The 20,079-nt window shown below is 42.2% G+C and overlaps 1 pseudogene across 1 annotated transcript; it reads left to right on the top strand.

Moving 5' to 3' along the window:
* The first annotated feature begins 7,747 nt into the window (after positions 1-7,747).
* LOC308518129 (protein YIPF5-like) lies at positions 7,748-8,415 on the top strand (annotated as a pseudogene). The gene has a single exon. The product of its transcript is annotated as a protein YIPF5-like (transcript).
* Positions 8,416-20,079: the final 11,664 nt, after the last annotated feature.

Genomic DNA, 20,079 nt, shown 5'->3' with positions numbered 1-20,079 from the left:
GTGCCAGGCCAGTATGCCCAGTGAAGACAGATAAGGGCACTCTCCTTTAAGCGGGTTGTCTGCTCTCGGGTGTTCCACAGTCCTGACCACTCTCTGTTCCGACACCAGCCCACCATGCTCATTCATGTTAGCCCTGGCACTGCGGGATATTTGTGTGCCCAGGGCCTTACTACACGTCAAGAACATCAAGCTAGCCTGGCTGGTTTGGCTCAGTGGATAGAGCGTCGGCCTGCGACTGAAGGGTCCCGGGTTCGATTCTGGCCAAGGGCATGGACCTTGGTTGCGGGCACATCCCCAGTGGGGAGTGTGCAGGAGGCAGCTGATCGATGTTTCTCTCTCATCGATGTTTCTAACTCTATCCCTCTCCCTTCCTCTCTGTAAAAAATCAATAATTAGCCAAAACCGGTTTGGCTCAGGGGATAGAGCGTCGGCTTGCGGACTGAGGGGTCCCAGGTTCGATTCCGGTCAAGGGCATGTGCCTGGGTTGCGGGCACATCCCCAGTGGGAGATGTGCGGGAGGCAGCTGATCGATGTTTCTCTCTCATCGATGTTTCTGACTCTCTATCTCTCTCCCTTCCTCTCTGTAAAAAATCAATAAAATATATTTTTTTAAAAAAATCAATAATTAAAAAAAAAAAGAACATCAAGCTAGATGTGACAATCATATGTAAGTAGCAACCAATAGGCCTGTTAACCAAAACTGAAATCATCACAGCAGAGAAACAAACTGTGTTGATTTATTTGTTGTTGTTTTTTTGGAGGAGGTGAGGAACCCTAGACTGGCTGTTAAAACATATAGGTTTCCTTCCTAGATCTACGACTGTGTGAAATTAGGCAAGTTGCTTTCTTTTCCAAATTTCAGTGTCCTCGATAACAATTGGAGAGGATAGTGCCAGTGTCATAGCATCTGTTCTAGAACATCATTTCTGCTATGTTAAAGCCCTATGTAAAGAAGAACAAGGTAAACATAGAATACAGGGTGGGGCAAAAGCAGGGTTACAGTTGTGAGTATGCGAAACAGTTTATTCTTGTATCATTACTCATTAATTATTGTTTTATTTTTATACAAACAACTGTAAACCTACCTTTGCCCCACCCTGCATAACAATAAATTACTCTAAGCAATAGTTATCACAAGAATACTTGCAAAAGTTATACCATAGATGTTTTTAATGTTCTCATGAAAAGGTTCTAATACATCAACCTGCTGCTGATTTCACATTGTTCTCCACACTTTGCCCATTCAGAAATACACATATTATGCTGTAACCGGTTTGGCTCAGTGGATAGAGCGTTGGCCTGCAGACTGAAGGGTCCCAGGTTCGATTCTGGTCAAGGGCATGTACCTTGGTTGCGGGCACATCCCCAGTGGGGAGTGTGCAGGAGGCAGCTGATTAATGTTTCTCTCTCATCAATGTTTCTAACTCTATCCCTCTCCCTTCCTCTCTGTAAAAAATCAATAAAATATTTTTAAAAAAATACACATATTTAAGTGCTATAGCCACAGTTTAAAAGTATTCATTAGTAAGAAAAAGAAAAAATAAGGAAAAAAGAACATGTGTTTGTTTCTCATTATCTTTAGTTTAATTATAGTTTGGGTCATAGAGTGTAGCTTTCTAAAGGCTAATGGGAATCAGAGAAGCTTACCCGCAGTTTGGTTAAGGTGTGGATCAGTCACCGTATATCCTGCCTAGAGCATCATTAAGCCATGTTTGGCTCTGATTGCACCCATAAAATGTCTGTGCCCAAATGAATTTCAAATAAAGCTTCCTAAAGGGACCAGAGCCTATTACACCGCTTCCTCCTGAAACCACAGGCAGGGTCTGGGAGATGACACTGACGAAGCTCCTCATACGGGCTTTCCTTAATAAACCAAACAATTTCAAACCCTGAGAGACAGATAACATTAGCAGAGGCAAGGGGACAGCCAGATTGGAAAACTAAAGTTCTGAAGCAAACAACATTTCTTACCACTTTCCCTCATCAGGCCAAGAATCACAGTGCTAAACAAAGGGAATTGTTTCGATAAATGATGCCTTCACCATGTCGATCTGTTGTCGGGTTAACCCCTCAGCAACCATGATATCAGATAACGCTGCCCTCCCCCCCCAACAAATGATAGGACCAGTGACCTAGCACATGGCTTGCTCACACTCCCCTCAAAAAACAACGGGAAAGGGATGCTTCTTCTTTGAGATCAGGAACTAGGAAAAACAAGATCAAGGGCATTATTTTATCTCACTTGTAGCACTTAATACATCCTGCAAAAATGTGATTTCTATATATGTCTGTGTCTTCTAACTAGACAATAAGACCCAGTGCCTGGTATATAGTTAGTGCCTAACACATGCTCCTTAAGTTGAACTAAACTGTCTTTATTTTCCATCTTCTACAAACCCCAGGGCACTTTATCTAGGTCAGGGCCTTCTCTCTTTTGACCTTGGAGTGCAGGATGGTAATATGCCTACGCCACCTGGGCGAAATGATAAATCCACTTGAAATATAAGAATTAGACCAAGGTGTGCAGTGGAATCTCCTAGATTCTATAAAGGCATATTGATAATGTAGTCATGGTGTTCCACCATTGGTAGAGCTCAGCCCTCAAGACTCAGTCCCTAAATGGGAGGCGTGCATTTCTCCAGCTGCACTCCTTTGTCCTGCACGCCCACCTCCTCACCTCCAGGGGGCAGCAGAGTCCGCCTTCCCAAGGGGTTGGCGGGGAAACATTGGAGATCTCAGCAGAGTTTCTGCTTCTGACAGTCCCTGGCTCAACCAATAACTTAAAATCCCTGTGTCTTGGCTCTCTGGTCTGTAAAATGGGATAATAGTTCTTACTTTATAAGATTCTTGTGAAGATTAAATGAAGTCATGTATGTCAAGGGCTTGACACAGTGCCTGGCACATGAGAACTGTGTAGATGTAACCACCCTAAATAGGGAAAGAGTAAATATTGGAGTGACCCAGAGTGAGCCTGAGGCAGATGATGGTGTGATCATGTTCAAAGTCACTTCCAGGTTCTGCAAGGGCAGGTCCGTGTTTCTCAAGCCATTTTGTAGAAATCACCTTTACTGCTAAGTGAGTGCCTGCCCTGGGGCTGGGGGAGGCTGCAAAATGCATTCTTACATTTTATGTTAGAAATTCATGTCTTTCTAATTTGCTCTCAAGCAAATTTGTCTTTGCTTTCATGTAAAAACAATATTGCCCCTTCTAAATCTCTGAGAAAATTAAATCCCTAAGGAAATGTGCCTTGATTAAATTGTGACTACCTACCCCTTGGCACCTTCCCCACACAATTCAGGATAAATGTGCCTCAATTTGCTACCCGTGGGGAGGTGTCTTTCCATTAGCACAAATGATTGTGTGGGTCCACGATGAGGTATTGCAGCATCTCATTATAAATATATAACCTGTGAGTCCCAGAGAAGCTAAAGGAACGTCTCTAACTTACTGTGGGAAAGAATGTGCTGAACCAGGGACCGGCCCTTTGGGCTCAGCCACCTTCCTTATAAACATCATAAAACAGAGAACAATGCATTTGGGTACAAAGTTAGAACAGCCAGAATTCTAAAATGGCCTTAAAGGAATTACAAGTATTGTAGGCATCTTAAGGGAAAAGCATCTCTTAATGCCATAACATTTAGGAGAAGGGCCTGCCATTTCCTAAACAGAATCACTTACAACAAATCAGGTAAGTCTTCTATGGCTCAGCTGGGGAAGAAAGATAAGGAGTTTGCATAAGACAACTTCATAAAAGCCACATTAGCCAAATTTGTGTTTAAATAAAACACAGTACTTATAGATCAGATTGGCCACCTGTACATGATTGCTTCTTAGCCTAAAAAAGATGCAGATTTTGACTGGTCTGTTGCCCTTAGATAGACGTAGCTATTGCATAAACATGGCCATTGTAAAATAACATCTAAATTCAAACAAGCATTATATCAAAGGATAAATGCTCTGTTTGCCTTTTAAAATAAAATATTAGAGTGATTCTTATATGAAGCGTCAAGTAATATCCATGATATGCAAACCTAAAGGAAAATATTCAAGTTTCCTGCCACAGTAGTGGTGACCAGATACTTACCTCTAAGGGGAGCTACAGGCTTCTCCTTGCCGGGGTTCTTGTTCCAGCATTAAGAAGGGTTCAGGAAATCTGGAGAAGGATGTGCGTAGATTAAATAGGAGTCCAGGGACGAAAGATAATTTTGAAAGGCATTTGGGGGTCAGAGGAGCTTAGTTTAATTTAAAGGAAACTAAGATCTAAGATATAAGTTCTCAGGTCTAAGGTCTAAGGTCTCCTCCTCTCAGGACCCCATGCTTTTTATTAACACAAATTGTCCTGAGGCGAGGCAGAGATATACACTTCAAAGGGTCAGGGTTTCCTACAGAGTTCATTGTCTGAACAGGGGAATTAGCCTACGGCTGTTCAGGTGTTTGGCCAGTAGGAGGCCATGTAGATTAAGATGCCCTGAGCAGCCAAGCAATCATCCCTTTTCAGGTTTGGGGAAATGCCTTCAGCCATTCCCAGATGCAGCCCTGCTGTCATGCTGAAATTGGTCTTCGGCATTCCTCTTCCATCTCATCATGTCTGATTTCACTGACAGTCCTTGTGCCTCTCCACATAGGAAAAGAAGGAAAAGATATCTTGCTCCACACTCTTCACACACACACACACACACACACAGGCCCCAAAGAGACAGTGAAAATGTGGGCAGGCCTCCAGAGAAAAAGAGGCTCTGGGCAAACCATGGGTCCAACAGCCCTATCCAGGGCACCAGGTGGCTATTCTTCTCTTTGGGGATAAAGCAGAATTATTATCAAACACCGTGCTTTTCTGGAGAGTCCCCTTGGCAAGTCCCTCAAACCAGCAGCATTAGCAGCAGGTAATGATGGACTAATCCTGTCCTGGCCATGACTAACTCCTCCTCCAACACATGACTATTGATGAGGGCGTTCAACTCCAGTATTTGTGATTACAGACATACATTGTTATATTTTTTTTTACATATTTACACTAGCATTTCCCAAAGTGTATGTCAAAGAACACCAGTTTTATACTAAGTTAACAAACGTTATGTAAATGAAGGGTTCCCTAAGAAAAAGTTTAGGAAACACTGTTCAACTAAGTTCAAAAGTGTTCTTTACTGCAGGTCCTCAGGTATCTCCTCTCAGATTCCCCCTCAGGTGGGAGTCGCTGCTCCAGTGGTAACATAATAGAAGTGAGATGTATCCCAATGAAATATTAGAGCGTAAAAATTATTGAGAATCAGAAGTAGCCCTAGCTGGTTTGGCTCAATGGATAGAGCATTGGCCTGTGGACTGAAGGGTCCCAGATTCGATTCCAGTCAAGGGTATGTGCCTTGGTTGCGGGCACATCCCCAGTGGGGTGTGTGCAGGAGGCAGCTGATCAATGTTTCTCTCTTATCGATGTTTCTAACTCTCTCCCTTTTCCTTCCTCTCTGTAAAATATCAATAAAATATATTTTTTTTAAAAAAGAATCAGAAGTATACGACTGTGGTTTCCCAAGTAAGGTTAAATACCCCCCAGAAAATGTTTTAAGATAATAGAATTTCTGTTTATATTTTATCTCAAAAATGAGAAATTAGACTTTCTTAATATTTAATATACAGAATGAGAATAGTACATGCATACAATTCAAAAAAGAATATGCACACACATTGTAGAGAGACATTTTCAAAATATTTTGCTGATAGGAGGCACAATTTAAAAGTTGGGAGACCGTTGGCATAGAGAAAATTATGCCTCGGAAAGCATATGTCAGGGTAATTAGAAGATAACTTAGACAGATGTGAGCCTGCGGCCCAATAATGGTCTCCCATTGTCAAATAAATGCCAAGATGAACTAAACTTATTTCTGAAACGGTTCCGCACTATGATAAGGACAAATCTTCACATTCTGCTAAAACTGTCACTTGAGTAGCAAATAACAAACATTTGGACTAGGATAGCAGCTAAGGAAGAAAGAAACAAAAATAAAAAAATAAAAATAAAAAGCTCTTAATACTATTAGGATCAAGATGTGGGTTCTCGCCTCAAAAATATCAGCTACATCTGAATTTGGATAGTATTTTTCAGTCAAAACAAATATTTATCAAGAGTAGTCTAAACACATTCACTTTTTATATTTAAAAGATAGTGTGAATATGTTGTTTTGAGTATCTGAACATTATGGACCACATGGCCAAGCTTGGAACTTTCGTAATAATCCTTGTCTTAGTTTTGCCTATTTTGGTATCAAGCATGTGGTCTCCAGAGTCTTAAATGCTGCTGAGCAGTCATTGCCACATCAGGTGATTCAATAGCTCATCCTGCAGCTAAGAAAACATGCGGGACTGACTCTGGTTCAACACAACCTTCTCTGCATGCCCTTCTGATCAGCAGGCTCCGGACAAGGGCACAGCCCCAGGCTGAGCATGTCCCTGAGATCATGGCCTCCCCTTCAGTTTACGCTGAAGAAGGACCAGGAGAGAGTAACTGAGAACTGAAACAGGACCCTCAGCTCCCAAAATTGTGCCATGACTCACACAAAAAATAAACCGAAGGAAATTGTGGCCTGCAAGACGAACAACCTAAGTTCATCAGGATCATATCGTCTAAGCTAAAGCCACAGAATCACCTAGTTTATAAATCAGACCAATCCCCACACCAAGACTACCCTGTGGCTAACTCTAGTTCCCCAAACCCTAGAAGCATCCCTCCCTGACTTGCCTTTTGGTGTGCATGTTTCCCTACTAAAAAAATAAAACTATTAAACCTTTTTTTTTACTATAGATATGTTTTTGATGGTCTTTGGTCAGTGGGTCTTAACAAAGGTCACAAAGATACCTGGCCACATGCTGAATCTTAATAAACAGGGTCTGTGGATAAGGATTATCTTGTAAGCAAATGAAAAGGACAAAAAAATCAAAAGAAAGAAGAAGAAAGAAAATGGGGCTGCTTCTTGGATGGACAATATCCAATTCTTAGGCCCTGGGGTCTCCTGACCTATGCTGCTTTCAGTGACCAGAGAGATATTAAGGTTCTTTGTACAATGATTTGATGCCTATATAGGCTATGCCCAGCCCCAGGACCTTTCAATATTATAAGCAATTAGCAGGTGCTATGCAAATATCTGCAAACATAGCAATAGCAGTACATAGTCGTATATGTACAGTTACTTATATGTTTACTTTTATGGCATTGCCTTATTTGAGATCATTAATGACCCCTGAGTTACTCTTCGTTTAGAGACAAAGTCTGAAAGGATCTAGGTAACTAAATCAGTGTCAAACCACTTAAAAAGTGGAACCAGAACACAATCTCAGTTACTAACCACCATGATAAGTCCTTTCCATTTTTTTCACAGACTTTATAAAAGAAGAACCTAGGTCACTTTGTGTATAGTGCTATAAAAAAAAAATTAGGAGGTAAGTCATTGTTCTGTGTACAAAAAACTAGAATTGCATTGACGTTGCCTTTTAAAAAATGCTGTGGAATTCTTTGGCCTGTAACACAGCAACAGTGCCCGTTCAGGGTCTTAAGCTAAGTTCGGCAGCTGCTGGAGCTACTGTCCCCACCTCCACATTTGATCATTTGCAATGTTAAGCTTTGATAATTTAAACATAATGTTACAGCATCAATAACCAATGACAACAGTACTATGATTATGGAGGAAGAAGAGGACCTTTAGCACACAGTAATCTGGCTGTGACTACTGCAGCAAGCCTGCCTGTCCCTCCAGTCAGGATGCAGCCACAACAGCCCCACACCAGGCAGGTTATCCACCAACTCAGACATTTACTCCAATGACTCATCGGCCAATCTATGGAAACAACTTTGAGGATGAGCTGCCTTTACTAAAAGAATTAGAATTAGGTATGGATTTTCACCACATCTGGCAAAAGACACTAACAGTGTCACATCATTAAAAGTGGCAGATGGCAGCATCAAGAATGAGACTGCTCTGGCAGGACCCACAGATTTTTCCTGGCCTTTGGAGCTACAGGGTTACTGGCTGGCAAAATCCAGTTTGGCTTTGTGTATGGGGTCCGTGGAATTGGGCGGCTAGGAATGTTTTCTTTACTGAACTCAATGAGTATGACAGGTGTTTCATTTGGTGTGTGGCAAGTGTCCTTGGATACTATTTTCCTCCCATGATCCTACTTTCCAGCTTTGCGGTGATCTTTTCTCTGCAATGAATGGTAAGAACCATTCTCACTCCTGGAATTATAGGATGGTGTCATTTTCCTGCTTCCAAAATTTTTATTTCTGCATTAGCCACAGAAGGACAGCAACTTCTAGTAGCATATCCTTGTGCTTTGTTTTACAAAGTCATTGCCCTAATTTCTGTTTTTGGAACTGAATTTATCTGGGATATGGATATCATCGGGCCAAATAAACAAATAGGACTTTGAACTCTTAAATCGGACCAGCAAACTGCTCCAGTGCAACTCTCACGCAGGTCTAATGCTTGACTTTTGGAGCAATGGAAGTAAACATGGGTCTTTTGTTCTTTTTTATGGAATTTCCTAATACTGTATTACATTCACCTGCAATGTGATTAGCTTTAAGTGTTTGTGCTTTTACAAAATAAGAAGTGCTATTTCTTCCCTGTTTCTGCAGCCTTTGATAACCAACATTTTCTTTAAATTAATTGTGATATTTTTGATAGATCTTTTTATCAACTGTGGAAAACTAACCACAGAGCTGATCATCTTTCTTAAAAACAACTAATCATAGTAAAGAAGGCACAAGACTTACTGCAAAAATATTTTTCCAAGCAATCAGGAAAGAAAGTTGCCTGTATTCTTAAGTCAGATACACTTCAAGCAGAAAAGTGATCCCAATGTAGAGTTTATGAGTTTGCACTTCAAATATTTAACATTCCTTTAATTTTTTTTTTTTGCTAAAATTCAGTGATACAGAACTTCAGTTTGCCTTATTGTACACATGAAATGTGAACACCTGTTTAGAGATCAGCATTAACTGAACTATAGTAACCTAGACTGGACGTACTGATGCTCACAGTTGCATCTCCATGTTTCCCAAGAAAAAGAAAATCACTAACTTTTCTGAAAAATTATTTAAAACGTCACCGTTCAGTATTGCAGTTACCAGGGTAAAGTGCATTTGATGCTTATTAAATTCTTCCCAATTAATTTTAAAAAATGTTATGAGCAGAAATCAAACCTTTTAATCATCATTTTCATAGGCCATAGCCTTTATGCAGTCAGAAGTGGTTTTAATTAGGCTCTAACCAAAACAACAACAACAAAAAAAATTAGCATTAACAAACTCTCTCAGTAATAAGCCAAGAGGTCAAATACAATCCAGTGTTTTACAAAGGCCCCACCCCACTACCACTTTATCAAAATAATCACCTTTGATATGGTTGGAGGTATTTGAAATGTGTGCAAGGGCTCAGGTAGAAGCAATGGCTCATGGAGAAATTTGCAGCATTTTGTTATCCTGGACTATTAAGCACATTCATAGCTCATAAAATGTAATGGTCTGTCTTCAATGATTTATTTTTAAGTCAGCCAGAGGCTTTTAGGAGACCAATATATGACCAAATGGCATCAACTACTCTGTAAAGCTTAATGTTAGCATTTAAAGTCTTACCACAAACGTGCGAATTAACTACCTTCCCCAGCATGATCTGAAAGTCTCCCCTTAAATAAATGAAAATGCTTCCTGACCTCCCAGGGATTTCCCTGAACTGAAACGATACGTTCTTTCCAAGGGTACTAGGTCAAAAATGCTATGAAGGAAATCAGAATCGTTAACAGTATTCGCACAAAGGACTCAACCAAATGAAGGGCAGGTGTAAGATGGGAACCCTGAACATCAGGGCAATCATTTTTATTGATGGGAGGATAGATTTTTTTAAAAAAAGGAATATTAATAGGAACTAGGCCTTTCCTACAGAGGCTAAGTGTGAGGGTCTAAATCTGATGACTGCTAACCAAGAAAGTGCCTGTTTAGTCCTCTCATCACAGGCTTTAGTGCTGCCATGTAAGCTGCTAGCTAAGGGGAAATGGCCATTTAAACTGCCAGCTCTCTGTCAATCAATAAATCATCTCATGCACACATACACATTCTTTCCCCAGATGAGCAGCTCACCTGTCAGGGGACTCACTGGAATTTCTCTGACGATGCTCATTGGATCAGTACATGACTAAATTGATGACTCTTAATTTTATGTCTGCATCCTTTCACACACCCACACACTTTAGAAAATGGACTAATGAGAAAGAAAATGATCTAAAGGGCAAAAAAACACACACACACAAGAAAAATAAAGCTCTCAGTTAACCACAAACTGAGAGAAATTCCTTCGTAAAATTTGATAGAGCATTTAAAGCAGGACCTGGCATAGAGTAGTTGCTTGGAAATAGGATTAATAAATGTAGGGAAAGATAATATAAGCATGGAGAATAAATAAAATAATAAATCAATCTCTGCTTCTCGCAAAGACCTACATCTGCTTTATTGGGAAACATTTCCTCTGAAGTCAATAACTGCTGAGGTTGATTAAAACAATTCTAATTAAAAACTGTTACTTAATTTAAATGTCTTTGACAGATAACTGCTCATTCATATCTCTTGATGTCTTGTGTCCATGTCTCATTTTTCATCCTAACCCTGTTTCTCTCTCGTCTCTTAATTTTAGTAGTTTTATAGCCCTTCTGATTACAAAAGTAATACATGCTCAGTGCAGGAAAAAAACAGAATATATGGAAGATTATAAAGAGAAAATAAAGGCTAATACTAATTTCACAACCCAGAATTAACCAGAAACACATAACACATACCATTTAATAGCTTTTTGTTTTGTTATGTTTTTGTCTTGGTCTTCAAAAACATTTTTGACCTAATATGAGGAAATGAGCCTATGGCTCCCAACTGATTACTGTGGTCAAAACACTTCAGCACAGGTCTGAGAATGCTTTGTACTTTAGTTTATAGGTATAGCCTATTAACCCACCATGGTATCGGTACAGGAATTATGGTAACATAATTAGTCCAGAACTGGAACTAGCAATGGGATTGTGGTTAAATTACAAACCTCCATACAATGGACTTATAGACAGCCATTTAAAAGACTAACTATTTTAATATCTTTCTCAGTAGCTGATAAAAGTTTAATCTTTTGATAAGTTAGGCTTAGAAAGAGGTTAAAGTTACTGTAAGTGATTTTCACCTTTAAAGAAATGCTTTCTTCATGCACCCATGACAAAACAAGTTACAGGATAGTATATATTTCTAGAAAGAGTTCTTGGTAAGAATTTTTACTTTTTCATCTTTAGACCCCTCATTGTATATTACTTTAAATTTTTAAAAAGCATTGATAAAGATAAGGAAAGTTTTAATTAGCAAAGGGTAAGTCAAGAACTGTAAAGAATCTGACATTTTACACTACAAACTAACAAGTCACCATGGCACAGTTTCATGAATACTGACAGAAGAAAGAAGACTCCTGGGCCAGAGATAAAGGAGCATTAATCACAGAAATGGACATAGAGTGTCAGCATTTTCTTATACCCATTCCCCAGCTCCCACAGCGCACTGCGCAGTGGGCTAGAACACCTGCACACACCATGGGATGTATTACAAGAGAGTAACCCTGAGCTTTAAGAGGCTGAATCTTTTATCCCAGGCAGTAAGCAGAGCTGTTATTTGCTCTGGGGGAAGACATCTCTATCTTCCCAGGCTGTTACACGCGACCCTGCTTAAAAACAGCCTGGAGCAAAGACAATCAGTGCCTCTGCTTTCAGTACATGCAGAAAAGTAAGGGACTTGTGGAAAACCGGTTCCCAGCAAAAGATAGTTCACTCTTCTTAGTGGCTACAAATTGAATTGTATCAGTGTTCTATGATACCTTTAACTAATGTCTTAAGAGAACTTTTATTTGTTTCTAAAGCCACCATTACCATTCTTGGACTTGCCCTATTATTTATTTGAAAGATTTTTTTGAAATATATTTCTACTGATTTCAGAGAGGGAGTGGGAGGGAAAGAGAGATAGAAACATCAATGTTGAGAGAGAGACTCATTGGTTGGCTACCTCCTGCATGCTCCCCACTGGGGATTGAGCCTGCAACCCAGGCGTGTGCCATTGACCAGATTCGAATCCAGGACCTCTCAGTTTGCAGGCCGATGCTCCATTCACTGAGCCAAGCTGGTTAGGGCCTGAAATATTTTCTTATGTGTACATTACATTACCCTCAAGGAAGCCTCGTCACACCCTGCTTGTATCATAAATGTTTGGCTTCCCCCTGCTTTCGCTATAAATGGTATATTATCAATCTGTTCGATCTCTTCAGATCTAACAGGTATAGTGACATCTTACTTTGTTTTCATTTTTATTTGTTGATTACTGATAAAATTAAATATTTATGTTTATATTTATTAACTATGTATCTTTCTTAACTATTGACATCCATCAATCCGTCATTTTTTAATGGAGCATTCATCTCTGCCTTACTGATTGGTAAGAAGTTTTAATGTCCATATTAAGACTATTAGTTCCTTGTCTGTTATAGGCCACCTCTTTTCATGGTACATTCCATTAATATAAAGAACTTTTATACAACAGAATAAATGTAGTTCCATACCCACCCAAAGACATTTACCCTAGTTTTAAGGACAACCTTTTAACCTCTAGATTACTCTCTCTCTCTCTCTCTCTCTCTCTCTCTCTGGGGGGGGGGGGGGGAGGGGGGCAGTGTAATTCCACAGCTGTAGCATGACTATAAACCTGTTTATTTCTTCATTTGGGCAACTGTGCCTTCATATATCATCAAAGGTCTGTGTCAAATAGCTGAAAAATAGTCTGGTTGCAAATGTGAATTTTCACATAAGTCCTTTCTTTTCCTTGTCAAATTATACAGGATTAAACTTGAAACTAATTATAAAAGCAAAACATTGAGAAACAAGATTAAAAAGGCTCTATTGGAAGAGTTTAATCTTAGACTGTTGTAAAAATGTCTCATCTCTCTCAATGTTACAATGAAAGTCATTATCCACTAACATCCTAATCTCCCAGGCCAAGTCATACAAAAGGTTAAACAGCATATTAAACATTCATGTTTTTGCTGTAAATATTATAAAACTTAAAGAAGTTACATAATGTTTTAATCTTGCCAGTTGTCTGTCAGAAGGGTAATTTTAATTACCCTTCAAAATTTTGTTTCATATATATATATATATATATATATATATATATAAATTTTATTTCATATATATATATATATATATATATATATATATATATACACAAATCATAACCAGAAAGAGAAATATAATAGGGAAAATATATTCAAATTTAAAGTACTTCTTAAAAAGTGATTGCAAGGTTAAAATGAAGTTTTTCAACTTTGCAACTAAGTATCTCTTCCCCAAAGAAAGAAAGAAAAAAGAAAGCTGTTAGGCAGCTGCATTCAAACAATTTATGAGAGCAAATTTGACAGGTTTTTCTGTGAAATGAAAGGGAATGTGTGAAATCAAAACTCAGTTATGAATGTCAGATCTCAGATTAATCAAAAAAACCTTCCCAGTGATTCCTGGTAGCTGATGTGCATTGGGTAGTGGATATTTAAATATAATTTTTCAAAATAATTTCAAGGTCAGAATAAAAACTAAAATAATGTAAGAGAGCCAGGTTCCTCCAGGCTGGCGCTGTTTGGGGAGATCGGAGTTGAACTAAAATCCCTATGGTGGAGAAACCAGCAGCCTTGGATGCCCCAAGCTCATGAGGAGCAAAGAGCACCTTTGCAGCATAGTTAGCGATGCCAGTGGATCCAAATCTACACTGTGCCCACAGAACCTAACTGCAGGTGGCACCAGAAACCAAAAGGTATTTTTACAACGAGATGTTGTCAACATTCTCTCCTCTCAAGGTCATACAGAAAAGACTCCAAGTGGCCAATATTTGCATGGTTTTTCTTCTTGACACTGTGTAATTATTTGGGGCCGGTTGATAACTACATATTGTGTATATGTGTACATATACATATACACAGGGTGGGGCAAAAGTAGGTTTATGGTTGTTTGTATGGGAAATAATACAATAATCCTATCTAATAAAAAAGAAACATGGTAATTAGCCATACGTCCGCTACCCTTCCCATGGGCTAATCAGGGCGATATGCAAATTAACTGCCAGCCAAGATGGCGGCCGGCAGCCAGGTAGCTTGAAGCGAACATGAGGCTTGCTTGCTTCAGTGACGGAGGACTCCAACGTTCCCCGCCTGCCGCTGCCGGCCTCTGAGCTTGCAGTTTGAAACATTGTTACAAATATAGAAGCTAAACAAAACCCCAGAAACCTGCTTTCAGCCAGCTGGTATCTCAGAGCTGGAGTTGAAACAGTGTTTCAATTACAGAACCCAAACAAACCAGATACCTGCTTTCAGCTGCCGAGGCCTAAGAGCTGGAGCCAAGCCTCAGAGCTAAAGCTGGCCCAGAATAAAAAAAAGAAAGAAAAAAAAGAGCAGTTGGGAGCTTCCATCACCCGCCAGCCTGAAAACAGCCCTCAGCCCCTACCCAGACTGGCCAGGCACCCCAGTGGGGACCCCCACCCTGAAGGATGTGTGACCAGCTGCAAACCGCCATCATCCCCTCACCCAGGCTGGCCAGGCACCCCAGTGGGGACCCCCACCCTGATCCAGGACACCCTTCAGGGCAAACCAGCCAGCCCCACCCATGCACCAGGCCTCTATCCTATATAGTAAAAGGGTAATATGCCTCCCAGCACCGGGATCAGCGTGACAGGGGGCAGCGCCCAAACCCCCTGATCGCCCTGCGGCTCTGTGTGTGACAGGGGGCGGGGCCACAACCTCCCTATCGGCCCTGCTCTGTTCGTGACAGGGGAAGGCGCCCCAACCCCCTGATCAGCCCTGCTCTGTACCTGATAGGGGGGAGCTCCCCAACCCCCTGATCGCCCTGCAGCTCTGTGTGTGACAGGGTGTGGCGCCCCAACCCCCCCCCCCATGGGCCCTGCTCTGTGACAGGGTAGAACCATAACCTCCCCATCGGCCCTGCCCTGAGTGTGAGAGTGGTAGCGCCCCAACCCCCTGATCAGCCCTGCTCTGTGGGTGATAGAGAGCAGCGCCCCAACCCCCCCACCCCCACCCACGGGCCCTGCTCTGTGTGTGATGGGGTAGAGCCATAACCTCCCCATCGGCCCTGCCCTGAGTGTGACAGTGGCGGTGCCCCAACCCCCTGATTGGCCCTGCTCTGTGGGTGATAGAGGGCGGCGCCCCAACCCCCCCACCGCCACCCACGGGCCCTGCTCTGTGTGTGATGGGCTAGAGCCATAACCTCCCCATCGGCCCTGCCCTGAGTGTGACAGCTGGCGGTGCCCCAACTCCCCTATCGGCCCTACTCTGTGAGTGACAGGGGGGAGCTCCTCAACCCCCTGATGGGCCCTGCTTGGTGCGTGACAGGGGGGAGCTCCCCAACCCCCTGATCGACCCTGCTCTGCGCGTGACAGGGGGGAGCTCCCCAACCCCCTGATCGACCCTGCTCTGTGCGTGACAGGGTAAGGAGCCCCAACCACGCTGATGGGCCCTGCTCTGTGCGTGACAGGGGGTGGTGCCGCAACCTTCCTATCGACCCTGACTTGAGTGTGACAGGGGGTGGTGCCCCAACCCCCCAATCGGCCCTACCCTGAGCGTGACTGAGGGTGGCATCTCAACCTCCCAATCCGCCCTGCTCTGTGCATGACAGGGGGCGGTGCCCCAACTCCCCAATCAGCCCTGCTCTGAGCCCGACCAGAGGCTGCACCTAGGGATTGGGCCTGCCCTCTGATACCCGGGAGCAGGCCTAAGCCAGTAGGGCGTTATCTCCCAAGGGGTCCCAGACTGCAAGAGGGCACAGGCCAGGCTGAGGGACCCCCCCTTCCCCCCCGAGTGCACAAATTTTTGTGCACCGGGCCTCTAGTCTATATAATAAAAGCCTAAGTGATGACCAGACCGACTTAAGTGACGACAGTGGAACAACCAGAACGATTGGTCACTATGATGCACACTGACCACGGGGGGCAGACGCTCAACATAGGAGCTGCCCCCCAGTGGTCAGTGCACTCCCACAGGGGGAGCACCACTCAGCCAGAAGCCAGGCTCACGGCTGGCAAGCACAGCGGTGGTGGCAGGAGCCTCTCCTACCTCCACGGCAGTGCTAAGGAGCAGCAAGCCGAGTGGTAAGGAGCAGAGAGCCAGTGGGCAGTAAGGAGCAATGGATCCCAGACTGCGAGAGGGCACAGGCCAGGCTGAGGGATTCTCACCCCCCTCCCCACCCAGTGCACAAATTTCATACACCGGGCCTCTAGTGAATAAATAATAATACAGGATTAAACTCTGTGAGAAAGGACCGTGAGCAATGCTTCCAGGACTCTCTAAAATAGTGGGTGAAAAAGTGACTAGTTTCTTCCACTTTAGAAGAAACTTTCTGTCTTCATGCTTGGGCTGCCCTAACAAAACACCACAGACTGGATTGCTTTCAAACAACAGACATTTCAAACAACAGACATTTCTTGCTCACAGTTCCAGAGGCTGCAAGTCTGAGGTCAGGGTGCTAGCATGTCAGGCAGGGGCTGTCCTCTGATTGTGGACTTCTTGCTTCCTCTCATGGCAGAAGGGCTAGGGAGCTTTCTAGAGCCTCCTTAAGGGCACTAATCCCACTCATGGGGGCTCCACCCACAGGACTTGAGCACTTCCCCAAGGGCCCACCTCCTGATGCCATCACCTTTAGAGGTTAGGATTTTAACATATGAATTTGGGGAGAGGGGCCACAAACATTAATACCACAGCACTTTCTGACACAGAGAGTCACTTGTTGGAATGACTGTCTGGAGCAGAATGGCATGCATGGTAAAATAGAGGATAAGAAGGTACTGATGGCTCTTTTTAGAGGCCAGACCACGGAAGCCCAGCCAAATGAAGTACCCAGATTGCTGGTACCCCCTCTCCACTGCCACCATGTGCATATGAGAGAGAAGAAATGTCAGGATGGAAGAAACAGGGAAGAATGAAGAGTCCTGGGAAGAAAATGCCTCCAAAGATACCAGAAATGATACCCAGCTGTGGCAACCCCAACACCTCCTGACCAGTGTCCAGAAATCCCAGCTGCCAACTCAGGCCAGCACCCACCCACAGCAGGCTCCCCAGGTTGCACCTGCCCAGGAGAAAGACAAACATGTGTTCCTAGCACTTCTTTCTTTCGTTTGCAAAACTGGGTTGCTAGGAGCAGGAGTGCCCGGGTCACTGCCAATGTATAATGTCACATTTGCACTATTGTTCTGTATTGCTCAAAAAGTATTTCTTTGAACTCACACCTCTACCAAAAATGAGATAAAGATTGTAGCCAGAAAAGCCTGGTGCTTTAAATCACTGACATTAGTTATTTAACTTTACACTCGTGACTTTCCACTGATGCATTAACTAACTGGCTCCTCGTTCAGGAGCAGTTTGTGGGCCGTGGCCTAAGGAAACTTCTAACATGAGACTCTTTGAGTTATGGAACAAACTTCCAGTTGTTCAGGGTGTTTTGAGCTTAGACAATTTAATCAGTTCAAAATAGTACAAATCACAAGCTTGGGATCCCTATTTTTAACAATGGCAAACAAAGAGCCTGCCAAGATCACTGGTACAGAGTTAGAATTAACCTAAAAGCATTACATATAAAGTTCTAAAACACATCTGAAGCCAACCCATACGAGGCAGATTTCAGTAACATACTTGGCAAAATGTTCAACACACACACATACACAGTTATCTTGGTAAAATGTGTGTGCATTATGTTCTCCTAGAGGCCTGGTGCATGAATTCATGCACATTGGAAGGAATTAATTAGAAGAAATATTTTAATATCACTATTCACTCTTTCTCTATAATAGAAGTGTCAACCAAATTCACAATCAACAATGACAGATCGAAACACATGCGTGCGATTGGCACCAGGGAGAGCTTTATATATATAGACAAACTTGCTTAATTAGACCTGCCTTCTGATGTAGCTAAACTTTTTTCAGCCCAGTGAAGCACCCCAACTTCTCTTTCAGGTAGTTGTCAACAACACAGCAGTAAATATCAACATGAAACACATTATTATTGTAGTTCATGCAGGGAGAACAAAGGGTAAAATATTTAACTGCAGCAGTGTTTGACTATATTCTGTGAAGTGAGAAAACCTGAAGACATTTTCAAGGTCCACCATTTCTTACTTCTTTTCAGTCAGGTCAAGTTTCTAAGCTTTCTAAATCTCCATTTTCTGGCTAATGAAAAGAAAATGGGATTCTACCGAGTCTCCTATCTACCTACTCTAGGACTTCTGTGAGGATCAAATGAGATGAGGCATGGGAAATTGCTTCACAGACATTTGGTTAAAGTGTAAAATGTTTGCACCTGGCTATAAAGCAAGTCGTGTCTGGTTAAAAAAAAAAACTCCAAGGAGGCTAGTTGCTAGGGAGAGGAAGCCGGGCGTTGCTATGTGATGTCATTACCCAGCACCCACAGTGACCGTTTCTGGGCTGGGCTGAGCTATGGGCCACATTTTGTGCCATGGGGTCTCGGCAGCGTTGGCTTCGATTTGGTGGGCTTTCACTCTGGGGTAGTGGCAGGGCCTGTATCCCACTTGGGGGAAGCCGAGTACTGCTTTGTGGGCACCAGGTCCATGATGCTGTTTCTCTGTAAATGGCCAGTGTGTGTCACAGCAGCTCCTGCATTGAGCATCTGCCTCCTGGTGGTCAGTGCACATCATAGCAACCGGTCAGATGGTCGGACACTTAGCATATTAGCATTTTATATATATAGATTGTTACCCATTGCACTGAAGCATGCTGAGCCCACACAACATGGCTGCGCCCCTGAAAATAGAGCAGTCACTCTGTGGTTGTTTCGCTGGGCAGAGGGAAGTAGAAATGAGACAACTGAAAACTCTTAAGAACATTTGCTTCATGCTTCCAACATTGTAACAATAAAACAAGTCATTATAAAACAGAAAGAAAAAATAATCAGGTCGCCCACAAAAAGTAAATAATTACGAATAATCAATAATCCTCTCATAGGATCCAAGTCACAAAGCAAGAAATGTGTATCATAAATATTTGGTGTGTTCCATTGACTAACTATCCTCACAAAAACATAATAGGTACTTGCACTAGGAAAAGAAAAACCAACACTAGCCCAAAATTCTTTGTCTTTCTAATATCATTTCACATTTACGGTGGCTTGTTTCTGAAGATTCAGACACTATGCAAACGATTATGAGCTCCCTCATCCGAGGCCATCCATGGAAGAGGGCTTGAGAAAACAAAGTCTGTGCAAGGTGACCGGCAAGCCAATGGTGCGTATAGACTGAAACTCTTAAATCTGAGTTTCTATCCTCCTGCTTCAACTTTCCCACTTAGGGAAAATATGTCCTATTTCCATATTTTTTCCAAATACATTCCCCCAAGAATTTTAAACACGAAATAAAAAGCCTCTTGTCCCCAACTAGAAATCCAAGGACACACAAATATACCAGAATAATAGAGGGCTGGAGGCCTAATTGTTGTGCCTACAGCCTCCACCACAATGCCTGGCATATAATAGATATTCAGTAAATGTTTTAAAAAGTAACTAATCCAATCAAATATCCACAAACCAAGCCACTCCTCTCTTATACAAATATATAATCAAATTGACCCAAATCCATAAATCACACACTTGTTTCAGATGAGAAAATTTAAGGTTTCCTTCTCCTAAGAATATTGAAAGCTTCCCCCCGACACACCTAAAATTGGTGTCAAAACAGATTAGCATCCTACATAAGCTCACAATTCTTAAGTAATGCTACAGAATGTGGGCCCTGCACTCTAAGAAACACTGACATAGTATTTCACCTCAACATCTCTCAAAGAATCTGAGAAGAAAATTGTCACTGAAATCAGTCCCACAAAATCACCTAGTACTTAAAGTGTGAACAGAAAAGTCAGAGATTTGATCCCCAAGTTGGTTTAGATACTAGAAATTGCCTTTTTAAATAAATAATTCAAATATCACCAGAAGGTATTCAGAAGAGGAGAAAAGGCAGAATGAA

This window comes from Myotis nattereri, assembly GCF_964212035.1.
Source record: "Myotis nattereri genome assembly, chromosome: 4".
NCBI lineage: Eukaryota > Metazoa > Chordata > Mammalia > Chiroptera > Vespertilionidae > Myotis > Myotis nattereri.
Note: the sequence above shows the minus strand (reverse complement) of the source record. Positions and strands in the feature narration are given on the sequence as shown.